We start from the raw sequence: 12,664 nt of genomic DNA, 5'->3' as shown, positions 1-12,664 counted from the left end.
TCTTGTTAATAGGATAGATGTTGATTATCTTTTAACTGAGCAAAAAGGTGTCTTTGCTCCAAGAAGAAAAGTAAAAGGTTTTTTTTTTTTTTCTTTACTGTGGATTCAATGACTGGTTTTCTATTCATTCTGGAGATGTGTCTATGTCATATGCTGAAAGAAAGAGCAACCCTAAGCACACATTTCTTATGACGTTAATGGTTTAAATAGGTGGATTTTTTTAGAAGAAATAGTTTCAAAGTAAAACTCTACCTATTTGCAGCAACCTTTATAATTTTATTGAAGTCTGAGGAACTATAGGAGCTATGAATATTTTTTTTCCCCTAAATGAGGGAGAAGAACTATCAATCATAGTCCACATATAAGAACATGTATTTGAGAAATGCACCTTTATTTATGTTTGTAGTCACCATTACTATGCATATATTAAGTAATGATATTCATGGGAATCTAGATACAGATCCGCGACCACCAAAATTACATGAGTATTAGCACAACAAAAGGAAATTACTGATGTCTTACTTCTCTCACAAAATTGTGGCCTAACATTTCTTCTCTCCTATATCCATAAGCTACCAACATTTAAAATAATAATTTCAAGCATTGCTGTTTATTGTCTCCAATATTTTTTGTCATTAGCATCAAATGCATAGCTATTTGGCTCTTCTCCTAAGAAGTTAGGGAAGGAATAAAGTCCAAGGCTATTTTTGCTACATCAGAATCAAGTTACTAGTGGAATAGAGATCAGAATCTAAGTGACTGATATCCAAAACAAAGAAGAAGTAATATCAAGAACGCAGTTGTTAGCCATAAGTAAAGATTAGGATAAATAACACTTGATAAAAAGGTTAGGAAAACACAATTTTTTATTATCGATGCTTAGGTGAGAAATAGACCTAAAACATCTTGAGGAGGCCTGTTCCGAACTCCTTTACTGCATAAATGTTTTTCCAACATAATATGAAAATAAATGCAGAGTTAAGGATTTGTCTGTGGTGTAATATCCTTTTCTCTAAATTCTTGAGAAGTGTTACAACTTTTCTGAATGTTACCTGTATATTAAAGTCTGAATTCAGACTGTTTGTTGTTCATTTCATCTTAGCTAAAAACCACCACTCCAAAATATTTTTCGTAAAAAACTGATTTAATGAAAATGTGCAAAGCACTTTGTCCACAGCTGTTAATTCAAGAAATTTGGGCAGAACACAAGAAATAAAAATATTTCATGTGTTCAGAGAGGTAGGATATAATCATTTGGAAGACAAATAATAAACATGTAATGTCACTGGTCCATATGTAGGGAAAGTATAATATTTAGCCTAGGTATGCAAAAATGTCCTGTAAAAATGAGATCTCTCTGTAAAATCAGAGGAAAAGTATATGCCACCCCAAATATGCTGTTTTAGAATAAGGATTATCTTGAGCTGGTTATTTTTAGTAAACAGCAGACACCTGAGAATCTCTTAAAACCAATAGAAATTACCCTTATATAAGAGACATTTATATTTAAATAAGATAAATCTCCATTTGTAAAGGTGTCTCCCTCTCTGTACCAGGAAGAAGAAGATGACTGAATTTCTATAAACTTTTATAAATGTTATCTGCACAAAGGCCTTATCCTTGTTTACAGTGTTTTCTCTGAAAATTTTCCATAACTGTCATCCCCTCTAACATCTTTATTTTGTTTTTAGCTGCAGATGGTATTTAAGGTAATGCTTTGGCTATTTCAAGGAGTTACTAGTTTCTCAAGTATCTTCTATGTATATAGGAGGTATACATGTTATTAAACTTGTGCTTGTTTTTCTCTTGTTAATCTTTTATTACAGGAGGGTCTCAGCCAAGAAACTAGATAAAGAAAATTATTTTTCTTCCCCTATACTGGCTAGTAGCTCACATTTTTGCAGGAACTGGTTTTCTGGTTAACCTTTGCTGTTCTTGTTTTGTTTTGAATTTAAATCAAATTACAATGCAAGCCTATTTTTCTTACTAATGAAACACCTTTATAATTTATAATTTTAACATGTTAACAATCTATTTCAGTATCTACTGGCTGATAAATTGAGAATTTTTAATAAATATTAATATAATATTAAATGTAAAATCTTTGTGATTTTTAAATATTTTTAATGTTTAAATATATGCATGTTTTTGCATAGCCTGCTCTGGAGAATTCTGAAGCTTCATATATAATCACTTATCTAGCTCCATTTTCCTCTTAGGCATAGTGATTTTATCAGTTAGATGTCCCCAGAGTAATAATGCTTATAGTGTTGTACTTCTAAAAATCTAATATCAATTCACACAACTGCATTCTATAAAAGTATCTTTGAATAAATTCATTTGTGGTCTAGGAAATAAAAATGGAAATAAAGAATATTGGCTTATATATGTATTTGTTTATCTATATAAATATAAATATGTATATTGTGAAACTTTGTTTCAAATCTCCAAACTATTGTATTTTCTCATTGTGACATTTTTTAAACAATATAATTTATAAAAAGTGAGCACCTGATAATAGATTTTAAAATGTACTATGAAGAATTGTATAAAGCTATCATATAAGGAGTCTTTTACAGATTCCTCTGGAATAAGATATTGTGGAAAATGTTCTGTAGCTCTGAAGTGACTTTTTAATTCACTGATGATTGCAAGTATTATTTAATTATTTAAAGTCAGATATGTGTCCTTATAATAAAAAATTAGCACCTTCAGAACATATGTTAAAATGCAGCATTTCTCAAAGTGTGTTCTAAGGAACACAAATCCCATGGGATGTTAATAGATATTATACATGAAGAATGGAGGCTTCCTTATAAAATATTAATTAAGTTTGGAAAATAATGTAGTAAACAATGTTAAATAGATTATTGCATGAATTCTCAAAGTTTTAATATGCTAATATCAAAGTTTTAATATGCATATATATATATATATATACACACACATACATGTGCATTTTTCTCTCTGTATTTAATCGTATAAGGAATAAACCCTCTTATTGTGGAGCATCTTAAGGAGACTAGGGTTTTATGGAGCATTCTTTGAGACATGCTTCTATAATATATAAGTCTATATGGTAACATATATTACCAATATCAATAGTTTTGGGCTAGAACAGTAAATTATTTTAGTAGAGATTATCATGTACTGAAAACTACACAAAAGGGAATATAATAAAATATCTTTTCTCTGTATTTGACTTTCTCAACCAGGTTTCTTCATCTGAATTGAAAACAAAGAAAATAATTTAAGTGACTTTTTTTTTTCAAGAAAACTATGCAACTAGTATCATTCTAGACGCCTGGTAGATCAGTTATGGCTTTTCTTATAGAATCTCACTGAAAAGGGAGATTGTACTCATAGAAATTTACACCCTTCTTAAGGTAGTTGCAACATGTATTGCCCCATGTTACCATTATGTATGTTATTTTAATTCCCCAAATAGTCTATGGGATTCTTCAGGTCAGAAACTGACTTGTGCATCTCTGTATATCCAATATGAAGTAACATGCCTGGCACATAGTAGGTACTCAACAAATGCTTATGATTTAAATCGAGTTATCTGATTTAAAAGTCCACTCTGCAGTATCATAAGTAAATTTCAGTAGATGGAGAATTTAAAAGTTGTTTTCTGTTTATGTAACTTAAGAGACACACACACGCATACACACATACATTTTAAAACATGAGATATTATATGAGATATATCCACAGTTGTTTAGGGAAGCTGTTGAAATCAGGGCAGATCTGGTAAGACTTCAACTCTACTGGTGAAAACCGAATGAATAAACTAACCTTTAAAAATTCAGGCAGCTGTATGTCACTAGAGTCTATTTCTGACTCTCTCATTCTAATAGTAAAGAAATTGGTCAATTTAGGGGTGAAAAGAAGAGTGAATTCAAGTGCTTGTTTTCACCAAGGTGTGTGTTAGAGGGCAATGTTTTGAGCTTCTTAGGTATGCTCTTTCTTATCTATTTCTTACCTAAATTATCAGTTTAAAATACAAGTCTTTACATGCTATATGAAGTTAAAAATGGTTAATTATATAGTTCTTATGATGTCACTTTTGCTGAAATTTGCTAATACTATACATTCACATAATAAAACAACTGTTGCTGACAGGATTTTTAATCTCTTCAACAAATTATTTTGGTGTAGAGCAAAGAAAATTCACATGAATGATTCATGCTATCAAATAGCAACACAGAAGGAGGGAGTTTCCAAGGACCACATGAACTCACAATGAAAATACACCTAAATGGTACTATTAATAAGTTTTCTTCTTTTGAAAAATTCTTTAAGGAAAAGATATAAGAAACATGGAGGAGTGAGAGATGTCTCCAGAGCTCTCTCCTTGAAACAACAATAATCTGAACATGTAAAACTTAACAGAAAACACACAAACTGCACACCAGCACGTCTGAGCGCGGGATCTGTACATCAGAACCCTGGATGTTGGGCATGGACTGGAAGAAAAAAGAAGCTGCCTCTCACAGCAGGAGAACCTGGAGGTGGAGGGGTGAGGGGAGAAGGTGTGGCAAGTTTCCTGAACAGCCCTGACTGGGAGAGCTGTGAGCTCTACGCGGCCAGTGGCAGTGCCCAGTTATCATGGCAGAAAGCAGAAAAGTGGGGACAGAAGAGAAAAAAAACAGTTGATTTTTATCAGGTGCAGTTGCAAAACGGAGGCTAGCTGCAGGCTCTATCCACCAACCCAGATGGCACCTACCCTCATATCCTCCGAGACTAAACACTGTGGAGCCCAAGAGGAATCTGAGCAAATGCTACTGAAACTGTTGCTAACACTGATATGATTAAGACTTTATAGAGAGCAAGGATTCAAGAGGCTTAGACACAAACTACTGGAAACCAAAAGAAAAAAGCTTTCCTTCCAACACGCTAAAGAGAGACCTTTATATAATACATCTTCTTTCTGGAAAAAATGCAGAATACAGTTCCATTAATACCCAGGCATAAAAATAGTCCATTAAAAACCATGAACAACCAAGGTGACAAGGCAGCTTGGAAAGAAAGAGAAAAAACTCCAGAAAATAAGCTTATAGACATAGAAATATGTGACTTAAATGACAGAGAATTCAAGATGGTACTTCGGAAAAGACTCAATGAGATCTGAAATGATTCATATCAACAATTTCAGGAATTGAAAAAAAAAACAACTAAATGAGCTGAATGAGTTCTTTAGCAAGAAGATTGAAACCCTCAAAAAGAATCGAATAGAACTTCTGGAGATAAAGAACATACTGCAAGAGTTGAAAAATGAAATAGCAAGCTAGAGAAATAGAGTCGACCAAATGGAGGAAAGGATCAGTGATATCAAAGACAGAAATCTAGAAATAAATCAGAAGGAAGAAGACAGAAACTGAAGAATGAAAAATGATGAAAGAGAAATACAAAAACTAGCTGATACCATCAGGAGAGGAAACATAAGAATAATGGGCATTCTAGAAGGAAAGGAAAAGGAGCAGAGATGAGAAAACATTTTCAGACAAATAGTTGACGAGAATTTCTCAAATCTAAGAAATGAGCTGGAACTTGGAATTCAAAAGTCAACAGAACACCTAATTATCTCAAACGCAAAAGAACTTCACCAAGACACATTGTATTAAAATTGTCAAAAATTAACGACAAAAACAGAATTCTCAGGGCAGCCAGGGAGAAGAAAACAGTAACTTACAAAGGAAAAACCGATTAGATTATGGTCGGTCTTCTCAGCACAAATCTTACAAGCCAGAAAGTAGTGGAATGAAATATTCAAACTATTAAGTGAAAGGAACTACCAGCCTAGGGTAATGTATCCAGCTAAGCTCTCCTTTAGCTCTGAAGGAGACATAAAGACCTTTCCAGGCATACAGAAATTGAGGAAATTATCCACTACGAGACCTACACTACAGGAAATACTGAAAGGAGTCATTTCACCTAAAACAAAATGGCAAAAGAAAAATAAATAATTAGGAGTCAGGTGACTATCAGGCAAATAGAAACAGAGGAGTGCAACCCTTACTAAGAACAGGGCATTATATGCTTAAACAATAAGAAGAGAATTACTATAGCAAGACAGTAATGAAAGTTCAGCATACTTAAGAACAAATTTAGACAACAATGACTGGAAAAAGGAGGATTCAAAGGTCCAAATTTGCAAAGGGGAATAGAGATAAGGCACGATAGAAGAAAATGGATGACTTTATATATATATATATATATATATAGTATATATATATATATATATATATATATATATATATATATATATATAACTATCCTTTACATATTTATAATGGTAACCACACACCAAAGATTCAAAACTGAAGTTTATAACATAAAACAAGAAGAACCAGAGGGAAAACACACAAAAATAAACAAAAATAAAGACGATAGAAACCCCAGGACAAGGAAGCAATGGAAACACCTTGCTAACAGGAAGCGAACGATAAAATGATAAGAAGACCTCATATTTCAATATGCTAAATGTAAATGGACTGAATTCACCAATAAAAAGGCATAGATTTTTTAATTGGATCAAGAAACAAAAACCTAACCATATGCTGCCTCCAGGAGACACATCTCAGTTCTAAGGACAAATGTAGACTCAAAGTGAAAGGGTAGAAAATGATATTTCAAGCAAATAACATTCAGAGAAAAGCTGTAGTAGCAGTACTAATATTGGACAAAATAGACTTCAAAATTTAAGAAAAAAAATGTAAAGAAAGATAATGAGAGACACTTCATAATGATAAAGGGAATCATGCACCAAGAAGATATAACATTTCTTAATGTCTATGATCTCAATAAGGGAACCCCGAAATACGTAGAGGAATTACTAACATAACTAAAGGGAGAAACAGATCAAAACACTATTGTAGTAGGGGACCTAAATACCACACTGTCAGATACGGGCAGATCATCCGAACAGAAAATCAATAAGGAAATAACATCCTTAAGTGACACATTAGAACAACTGAACATAATTGACATTTACAGAGCCTTTCTTTCCCAAACAGCTGTTTATACATTCTTCTCTAGTGCACAAGGAACATTCTCAAGAATTGACCACGTACAAGGACACAGAAATAGCCTCAACAAATATAAGACGGTTGAAATTCTACCAATCATATTCGCTGATCTTAATGCTTTGAAAATATAGATCAACTGTAAAAAGAAAGCAGGAAGAATCACAAATACATGGAGATTAAAGAACAGTCTAATGAAGAATAACTGAGTCAGAGAGGAAATAAAAAGATCAAGAGATACCTAGAAATAATGATAACGATAGTACAACATATCAAAACATTTGGGATACGGCAAAAGTGGAAATGAGAAAAGTTCACATCTTTACAGGCCTATCTCCAAAAATAAGAATGAGCCCAAATAAACAACCTAGCACTTCATCTTAAAAAACTAGAAAAGGAAGAACAAATGAAGCTTAAAGGCAACAGAAGGAAAGAATTAATCAAAATTAAAGCAGAAATACATGAAATTAGAAAAAGAAAACAATAGAAAAAATAAATGCAACAAAGAGCTGGTTCTTTGAGAATGTTAATAAAATTGACAAACCCCAGGCTACACTCACTAAAGAAAAAAGAGAAAGCACACAAATAAATAAAATCAGGGATGAAAGTAATTATGACAGACACCGCAGAAATAAAAAGGATCATACAAGAATAATTATACAACACCAAATTTAATAACCTAAAAGAAATGGATCAGTACTTAGAAAAATACAACCTTCCTAGACTGAATCAAGAAGAACTCAAAAATCTAAATAGAACAATCAGCAGCATGGAAATTTAAATAATCATCAAAAACCTACCAAAAGGTAAAAGTCTAGGACCAGATGGCTTCACCAGTCAATTCTACCAATCATTCAAAGAAGATTTAATATCTATTCTCCTCAAATTCTTCCCAAAACTTGAGGTGGATGCAATACTTCCCAACTCATTTTATGAGGCCAATATTACCCTGATATCAAAACCTGGTAAAGATAACCCAAAAGAAGAAATCTACAGACCGACATCTCTCAGGAACATAGATATAAAAATCCTAAATAACATACTAGTGAACCGAATACAGAAATATGTTAAAAAGATTATACATCACGATCAAGTGGGCTTCATTCCAAGGACACAGGGATGGTTCAATATACACAAATCGATTAATGTGATACACACATAAACAAATTAAAATATAAGAATAATAAGATCATATCAATAGATGCAAAAAAACAAAGCCTTCAACAAGATATAGCATCCATTTATGATCAAAACATTCAACCAAATCAGTATAGAAGGAAAGTATTTTAACATAATAAAGGCCATCTATGACAAACCCTCAGCCAACATTATACTTAATGGTGAAAAACTATAAACCTTCCCTCTAAGATCAGGAACAAGGCAAACAAGGCAAGGCTGTCCACTATCGCCACTGTTATTCAGTATAACAGTGGAGGTCCTAGCAAGTGAGATCAGGTAAGATTAAGATATAAAAAGCATCCAAATAGGAAACAAAGAAGTCAGACTGTCATTATCTGCAGATGACATGATTCTTTATATAGAAAACCCTAAAAACTCCACAAGAACACTACTAGAAGCAATAAGCAAATACAGTAAAATCTCTGGATACAAAATCAATGTTAAAAAAATCCATACCATCCCTATACTCTAATAATTAAGTGTCAGAAAAAGAAATGGAAAACAATTCCTTTTGCAATTGCAACAAAAGGAATAAAATTCCTAGGAATAAATTTAATGAAACATGTGAAGGACCTATATAATAAAAATTTTAAGACCCTATTAAAGGGAATAGAAGAAGATACCAAGAAATGGAAAGATATTCCGTGTTCTTAGATTGGAAGAATCAACATTGTTAAAATGACCATATTACCTAAAGCATCATTCAGATTTATTCCAATCCCATCAAAATCCCATCAGCGTTTTTTAAAGAAATAGATTAAAAAATCATCAGATTTGTTAACAATAGCTATAATCAACAGGCTAAGTAATAACAAATGCTGGAGAGGATGCAGAGAAAAGGGAACCCTCATACTCTGCAAATTAGTACAGTAACTATGGAAAACAAGATGGAGGTTCCTCAAAATCTAAGAATTGATCTACCATATGATCCAGCATTCCCTCTATTGGGTAGTTACCTCAAAGTCTTGAAAACCCATATCTGAAAAGATATTTGAACATCAGTGTTCATAGTAGCATTATTCACAGTAGCCAGTACATGGAAACAACCAAACAAACAAAGTGTCCTATGATAGATGATTGGCTAAAGAAGCGGTGTACATATATACAATGAAATATTATTCAGCCATAAGAGTAGATGAAATACTGCCTTTTGCGACAACATGGATGGACCTTGAGATAATCATGCTAAGTGAAATAAGCTGACAAAAAAAGTTGAAAATTACATGATATCACTTATATGTGAGATATAAACCTAAAAGCAACAAATGAACAGGACAAATAGAGAAACTTGGATATGGACTATAGACTAGTGGTTACCAGAGGGAAGGGGGGAGGAGGGGAGAGGTAGACAGGGTAAAGGGAGTCAAATATGTAGTGACAGAAAGAAATCTAACTATGAGAGGTGAACGCACAGTGTAAAAATATATATATGTTTTATTGTTAAAATGTACAGCTGAAACTTATTGGATTTTGTTAACCAAAGCCACCATGAAAAAATAAATTTAAAAAATAAATAAATAAAAGCAACAATCTAAACTACAGTTTTTTAACAGGAAAGCTATTGACATATAAGGTAAGATTATTCTTTTCTTGAAAAAGAGGCAACTGTCCTGTGCATTACAGGATGTTTAGAAGTATCCTGGCCTCTAGTCATTAGATGCCAATAGCACTCCTCCATCCCGGTTCTGACAAGAAAAGGTATCTCCAAATGTTTCTTAATATTCCCTGAACAGAAAATCTTTCCCACTGAAAACCATAGCTAAGCAATATCCTCAAATTATGTTAAAAATTTGTAAATTTTATATTTTTATTCAAATCTGCTTTATCTGTACAGTTCAGATATGTATATTTATTTAGGCCCTCAATACTTTTGCTTATTTCACTGTTCTTTTCTCCATTTATTTGTCGTACAAGATAAAATTTGTTTACTGAATGATGAAATGTTAAGAGGGTTTATAAACTGGACTGACTACTTGTCACAACTATTCTACCTTTGTATAAAACATAAAAACAAGAACAAGTATCTTCCTCTTTTTTAAAGTTCATGTTATGCCACTTAGATTGATAAAAGACCTATATTAGTATCTGTCTGTGCTAACCAAAAGAAATCCTGAGAGGATTTTCACTCTTACCAAAAAGAAAAAAAAAAGACAAAAAGCAAAAATAGCATTGTTTGTTTTACAGCAGCCATTATAGAAGCAGCACACATCCTAGCAGTAGGAGTGGCACCTCCAATTTATTTTATGCAACCATTAGCAAGATGGCATTAAAAAAGTTTAAGAGAGCTGATAATGGTGTTATGTTTAGAATAAAACTCGATGTAATTAAGTGTTTCGATCATGGAGAAGGAAGTAAAGACATTGTGTATATGTTGAATTTGGGGTTTGGGAAGCTTAATTTTTCTCCTTATAAATGAATAATAATTACTTTTTTTTTGTTTGTTTTATGCTAGTTTGGCTTACAAAAGCTTTCATAGGAATACTCTACTTTTGAATAGTGGGAAAACCTGAACAAGAATTTTGGGAATATATGCACTAATGGTAGCAATAGAATTTATGTTAACACCGTCATTGCTGGTGGACTGAATTAAATAGGAATCAGTTCCTAAGATAAACATATCTTTTTGGAATCATTTAAAATATTTTACCCTCCACAAAGTGAAAGCATTTATTCTACAGGTAAATGTTGAAATTGAAATTTAGTAATCTCCTCATAATATAACCTCTAAAAATTCTAAATTATATTTATAATGTTGCATAATGGAGCACATTTTATTATTCACAGACCAACTTTGTGATGATTAATAACAAAGATATTATTATATTAGCTTGTACTCCTTAAATTTCACAGATAGAGTTATCTAAGAAGAACATTATTTATATGGTCAGGTTTTCTACGGTATTCATGCCAAAGAAAAATTTTCTTAAAGATACCCATTGAAGTGAAAGGAATAACAACTTTTCATAAGCAATCTAAGCAGTAAATATATCATTCTTAATTTGGTATAATTCCAGTATACATAAAAAAACTCTATATTTGAGAGAAAGTAATATTCTTTCATATAAATTACAGAAACATAATTTTGAGATTATTCAGAAACATTAGTCCTAACATATTTAAGAGATAAGTATTAAATTTAATTCAAAAAATTAAAATAATATTTGCTAGTAATATAATGTCACTAAACTATTATCTATTTATTATTTTCATTATTATAATGTTAAAGACTCAGTGGAGAATATTTTTCTAGATGATCTTTTCGATCTAGTTATTAAAATGAAAGTAAGAATTTGGTTGATCAATACCACTTTATTTTTATTATCTAAATAGTTGATTATTCTACGACCATGCTGCTCTGAACAAGCCCGATCCTGTCTGATTTTGGAAGCTAAGCAGGGTCTAGCTTGGTTAGTACGTGGATGGGAGACCACCTAGAAAGACCAGGTACTGTAGGTCTTTGCAATCTGTGAGGTCAACCAACGGTTGCCTCACCTAAAAAAAAAATAAAAAAAAAAAAAAAAATAAAAAAGTTGATTATTATTTACCTTTCAGTATTGCATTCAGTTTTTGGTGATCTCTTTGTGATCAGATGAACCTCTGGTTAGTGTGAATAATAGACCAAAAGTCTATTAATTTATGACATTCCACTGACATTTAAGGGAGAGCTATCCCTGAGATAGTGAATAAAGTGCCAATCTGATAGATTCTGATTAGGATAGAAAGAACAACTAGAGATGGGGAGGGGCCAGTGAGCACCTAAAATAGGGTACTCACAAAGGGTTGTGCTGAAAATTATAGATGAACTTTACTTATAGTATGATTTTCTATAGTCAGGTCAATAACCAGGTCATAATGTCTCATAATTCTCCAAAGATCAAATGTTTAAACCCTAATTGTATTTGTGGTTATGATATGAAAAGTGTTCTACTAAGAATCTCCAGTGTAGCATCCCTCTCCTTTTTAAAAACCACAAATACAAAGATTTATATGTGTGTATATATGTACACATTCACTACTTATGTGTTTAGACATTCATTTATCCTCTATTTATCTGGTGGTCCATCCAACTATAATTTGATCCGTCCTAATGTAGTTGCTTTTATAGGGCAACTTGGGGAAGGTCTAGGAGAAGTTTAGGTAACAGGTAAGACATGATAGTGTTGGTGGGCATAGAAGCATAAAGGAATTTATTTCCTAGGATTATGCTAAAAACTGAATTGTGCCCTCCCCCCAAAAATTCATATGTTGAAGCTCTAAACTCCAATGTAACTCTATTTAGATATAGGGCTTTTAGGAGATACTTAAGGTTAAATGAGATTATAAGGGCGGGGTCCTAATCTAACAGGATTTGTAGTCTTAAAAGAGGAAAGAGAGATCTCTCCTCTCTCTCTCTCTCTCTCTCTCCTCTCTCTCTCCAATAAAATGACCATCCGCAATCCAATGAAAGTGTTCTCTTA

Source organism: Pteropus medius, unplaced genomic scaffold (assembly GCF_902729225.1).
Source record: "Pteropus medius unplaced genomic scaffold, Ma_sr-lr_union100, whole genome shotgun sequence".
NCBI lineage: Eukaryota > Metazoa > Chordata > Mammalia > Chiroptera > Pteropodidae > Pteropus > Pteropus medius.
This window is presented reverse-complemented; position numbering follows the sequence as displayed.